The following is a 6,000-nucleotide window of genomic DNA, read 5'->3' as shown; positions in this document are numbered from 1 at the left end:
TCACTACACCCAAAATGAGTCGTTGCATCCGAACTATCATTCTATTCACGAAGGGTGATGCGGAGAAAAAATGCTGTTACGCCTTAATCTTTGTACGATAAGTCACACCATATACTCGGGCCCTTGCGGGAGAGTATTTAAGTTCTGGAACTAGGCCAATACTCGACACAGGCCTGTGGGTCATGCACTATTTTATTGCGAATCTTGCAACTCACCCTTTACTTCCCTCTCTCTATAGTCTATGCCTATGGCATAGGCACGCTTGTTCTGATCAATTTTTCTTTGTTTGGTGAAGATTTCGACGTTTAGATTGTGTAACGTATTCGTTGTCATCGCAGTAGTTGCTGAATTTATAGGCTTGTTAGAAGATGCAACTGATTCTGCTCTGAGCAAACCTGGAGAAATTGCAAAGATGTAGATATTCGGATTTGAGCTTATTGCTGTAGAAGGGCGTTGTTCAAAGTGATTATATGTTTCATCCAGACGTCACGACAGATAAAAGAGAGATGCATCTATAATATAATAGTCACCTATTAAACTCATGATTAGGACCAGTGGTGTGATTCAGCCGGTTCGCACCCGTTCTATAGAACCGTCTCACTGAATTTTATAAGATCAGCAAACCGGTTAGCATTACTGGTTTATTTGCTAAAAAATATGACTTTTTGTTACAGAACTGGCTGAAAAATATGACTTTTGTGATGGAACCGGCTGGCAAAAAATTTGAATCCCACCACTGATTAGGACCGACGGCTTGATTGTCGATTTTAGTAAAGCCGTATATTGTGCGTATCGGCAACTGAGAACTCTCATCTTCTTCAAAAACACGACTAAAAATATTTAACATCGCTGATTTTCTGGACTACAAATTTTCTGGACTGGTGGTGGTACCCAACTACACCCATCTTTGCACGTCAAATAATAGGTTGCTTTCTGGTTGTTCGAAACCTTGGTTTGCGTGAAAACGGTTAACGCCTCATTAATAATGTGTGGCACAAGGACACAACCCATGATCTATCGTTAGATAGATCGTTTATTCGAATACTCCATAATATACACAAATTTAAAATGGAGAATTTTGGCGGGCGAGCAAAACCTTTAAAAAAGTTTAAGACATGGTAAATATATATCATGTGAACGCCCACCAGCGCACAGACAAAAATAAATTACAAAAAACACTAACCTAGTTAAAACAAGGCTTGGGCCAGGAATAATCAAACAAAAGATACTTGAATGTATAGGAACTTCCGGTGACCGTACATTTGAACCCACGTACATTTGAACCCATGTGTATATCCGCGGGTTCAATCCATGTGCGGGTGCTAAAACACATGGGTTAGGGTTAGTATGGGTTCAAATATTCGTAAAACAAAAAAAAATTCATGGGTGCAATAGTATGCAAGTGCAATTGTCATGGGTTCAAATGTACGTGGGTTCAAATGTAATGGAACCGAACTTCCGAACATAAAATATTGAGTTCTTATATACTGTATATGTGGTACCCAACTACACCCAAACGGATAACGCCTTATTGGACACGTTTAGTGGACATAACGATCGTTTCAAAATTTTGTTGTTATTGTTATTTGTATTTGTCTCCATCATTTTTAAAAAATCGCTTTTCTCTTCGAATACTGGACCAATTGCTTTGAAATTTTCAGTGGTTAAAGATAAAATTTTTCTCCAGGAGGCTATTACTTTTATTTATTTCTAAATTTCGCATGAAAGCTGATATTTCGTCTAAAGTCTCGCTGTATTATTTTATCCATAGGAACACTGGCTGTCCGGTTTGATTCTGTAAATTATTTCTACGCGAAACTCGGAATTTTTTGTGGGTACCGGTGGCGTCAAAGGTAAATACTGCTTCGCTCTGGTTAACGTGTCCATATATTTGACCACAGCTCTCTTGTTAATAATAAAGTGTGGCACAATACATGACATATCGTTGGACACAAATTAATAGGTTTATACGTGTGGTACCGATATTTACGGTGGTACCCAACTTCACCCATTGCATGAGCGTAAATTTAATGTTATATGTTAATCGTTGATGTTCACCCACGAATTCGCGGAGTTACTCTGATGAAGCTGCCATGAACGTTTGTTGGTGGAAATTGGCGACTCGCTTAATTTCCATATCCATATTGGGCTCAGCGAAACGATCGCGATAAGAGAGGGGTCGCCGGGGTTAGCGAGTTTGTTAACATACCGGTACGGTACCGGTACCAGATTACGAGTGACCTTACTATATCTGTATATATATACCCTGGCAAGGTATATTTCTTGGAATGCGGTTCCTTTAATTACCGGAACGGACCCTAAATTACCGGAACGGGGTGGAAAACTTGCATAAACCTACCGGAACCATACCGGTACCCAGGGATGGCCATTTCCGAATACTAAACTATTCCGAATACATTCTAAAATAATGTTTTCGAATCTGGAATTCCGAATACATTCTAAAATCGAAAATAACACATTTTTGTTTTAGTTCATTAAAACCCAGTAAATTAGGAAATAAGCTTCAAAAGAAATATCAGAATGAAGCCACAAACCAACAGTATATGTACACAAAGTAATTGATAGTTTATAGCTATCAATAAAAAATAATAGCAACTTGTGACACAGTCAGTTTATTAAAATTATTCACTTTGTACAAATGACCATATGAAAAGATAGCCAAGGAGTTGGGGTGACGCTTTCTATTATTGGTACCATGATATTACGATAATAGTCAAGTCTATTGACAAAAATACTACTTGTATTCAGATAATTGTGTATATTTTCTGTGAGTAATCAAATTTATTGGCAATACAGGCAACTGAAACAAGCTACAACAATCGAAAATCCATTATGCCTTTAAAAATTCTAATATTTAAGCTTAGAGTATTCTGTTATATATTATGTTGAGCTTACTATCATAGCTTGTTTACTACTCTATCTGCTTGTGTGCTATATTGTTACGTCACAATGCTGTCTAGTGCCGTAAGTTGTTTTTCCTCTGTTTAGAGGTCTTTTGTTCTGAACTAAGTTGACGGACGGATGTCCAAATAAATCGCGTGCAGTTTTGTAATGAGTCTGTATTCATTACTTGTTATAAAGATATAACAAATTGGCGACGAGGATTAAAAAGCCTTTTTGTGCCGTTTTGTAGCCATTTCTTGGGGAAGGAAGGAAAATATATCGAAGTTACAGCTTAATTTCGAGGATAGATAAGAGAACAGTCGCTGGACTGCGACGGAGTTAGAACTGATTATTGCAGCATAATCAGTGACTTTGGATATTCATAGTGAACAGCATTCACTGGACTGGGAACCCAAGGCCTGTTATTATATTGAATTAAACGGCAGTAAATTATTTGAGCATCGTTGAAGCACGATTGCAACTGTTAACAGAATAAGACGTCAGCATCGTTGGAAGTTGCGCAATTCAACATTAATCGCCCAGACGAATGGCAACAATGGCTGCGACGATTTGAAAACATGTGCCTCGCCATGTCGGTTGACAACGCAGAGAGAAAGAAAGCGTTATTATTACATTTTGCGGGACCTGAAGTTTTTGACCTGTATGACAATTTGCCCGCACCGCCGAATGCAGATGAAAATGATAATGTTTATGCCAACACCGTTAAGAAATTGGATAATTATTTCGTGCCAAAGATAAACATTGATTTTGAATGTGATGTTTTCAGGAATGCAAAACAGAAATTTGGCGAAAATATTGATACTTATGTGGCACGTTTGCGTAAATTAGCTGTTACCTGTGATTTTACGGATGCTGATCGTGAAATAAAACAGCAAGTTATTTCTGGTGGATGTGATTCTAGAGTTAGGGAAAAAGCTCTACAGCAGCGTATGTCTCTTCGAGAACTTCTGGATTATGCAAAAAGTATAGAACAAGCAAAGCAACAAACAAAACAAATTGAACAACGTCACACGAGACCAGAGAAATTATATGAAATTGATGTGCAGCGTGAAAAGAATTCCGATAGCAAATTTAAGCCTAGAGCACCACAGCTTTCTTCGGCTAGAGGGGGTAAGTCTCTTAGATGTTTTCGCTGCGATAGTTCTAAGCACTTCGCCCGTGAATGTCCATTTAAAGATGCCAAGTGTTTTTGTTGTGGTAAAAAGGGCCATACCAAGAGTGTGTGTCGATTCAAGAAATCAAGTCAGTATAGACACGGCCAGAGAAGTAAGCAATGTAATTCTCAATGTTGTATCGCTGGTGATAAGAATACGCCGGGCGAAAGTGAAACGAATGAAAACTCTGGTTCATCATACGAATTCCATCATACAGTGTCGTCCGTGCAAAATAACAATGTGGGTGTGAAATGCAATCCAATCTATCTTGATCTTGACATCGATGGCAAAAACATTTCTTGGGAAGTAGATACAGGGGCTACACTATCTGTCATGTCTTTAGTGCAATATAAAAAGTTGTGGCCAAAAGCAGAATTGAACCACACCGATGTTAAACTGTCTACATACACGGGGGAGTCTATTCCAGTAGAGGGAGAAAGGGATGTTACTGTAACGTATCAAAATGATAACCCAATGGTATTGCCAATCACTGTGGTAAGAAATAGTAACCGCTGTAAACCATTGCTGGGGAGAAATTGGTTGAAACATATCAAACTTGATTGGAATTCAATTTTCAAAATTAACTATTCTGATGTTAAAATCAGTACACTGCTTGATAAGTATCCTGAATTGTCTTCACCTGGATTAGGTTGTGCAAAAACTGAAGCTAAATTGGAGATTGATGACAGCGTTAAGCCTAAATTTTATAAACCACGACCTGTACCTCTTGCACTCAAAGAATTGGTCGAAGCTGAACTTGATAGACAAGTTGAAATCGGTGTTTTGAAGCCATGTAAAACATCCGATTGGGCTGCACCTATGGTTACCGTATTAAAAGCTGATCAGAAGTCAGTTCGGCTCTGTGGAAGTTATGACTTGACTGTAAATAAAGCAAGTCGTCTTGAGCAGTATCCATTGCCAAAGGTGGATGAATTATTGACTAAATTTGCTGGTGGGGAAAAATTCTCTGTTATTGATCTGAAAGAGGCATATCTGCAGATACCATTGGCAGAAGAGAGTCAAAAGTACACAGTAGTTAATACACATAAGGGATTATTCACGACAAATCGTCTTGTTTATGGAATATCAAGTGCCCCAGCTATATTCCAGAGATATCTTGAAACACTGCTGGGTGACATAGCAGGTGTAGGTGTTTTCCAAGACGATATTGGAGTAACCGGTTCTTCTGATAAAGAACACATAGCCAGATTGGAAGAAGTTTTCAAGCGTCTTACAAATGAAGGTCTAAAAATTAATCCAAACAAATGTAAATGGATGGTTTCAGAAATTACTTATCTTGGATATCGTATAAATAAACTTGGAGTTCAACCAACTGAAGATAATCTGAGAGCTGTTCTGGATGCCCCAGAACCACAAAATATACATCAGTTGCGCTCATATCTGGGGATGCTTAATTATTATGGTAAATTCATTAAAAATTTATCAACTGTTGCTGCTCCTTTGTATGAACTTCTTCGTTCGAATGTTCGATGGCACTGGAATAAAAGGCAAGTGGAAGCTTTTAAGAAAACGAAATCGCTATTGTGTAATGCTCCATGCCTTGCTCATTTTGACGGAAATGCCGCCGTCATTGTTTCTGCAGATGCCAGTCCTTATGGAATCGGAGCAGTTTTATCTGTAATAACGCAGGAAGGAGAACGTCCTGTGGCTTTTGCATCCAGATCTTTGTCAAAACCAGAGCGTAATTATAGCCAATTGGACAGAGAGGGATTAGCTCTAGTATTCGCTGTTACAAAGTTCCATTCATTTTTATATGGAAGACCGTTTGTTTTGGAAACTGATCACAAGCCACTTCTCGGTTTACTTGGGAAGAATAAGCCACTTCCTGATGCAGCTCCACCTAGAATGATCCGTTGGAAAGTATTACTTGATGGATATCAATACGAATTAGTGTATGTTC

Source organism: Styela clava, chromosome 5 (assembly GCF_964204865.1).
Source record: "Styela clava chromosome 5, kaStyClav1.hap1.2, whole genome shotgun sequence".
Lineage (NCBI taxonomy): Eukaryota > Metazoa > Chordata > Ascidiacea > Stolidobranchia > Styelidae > Styela > Styela clava.
Note: the sequence above shows the minus strand (reverse complement) of the source record.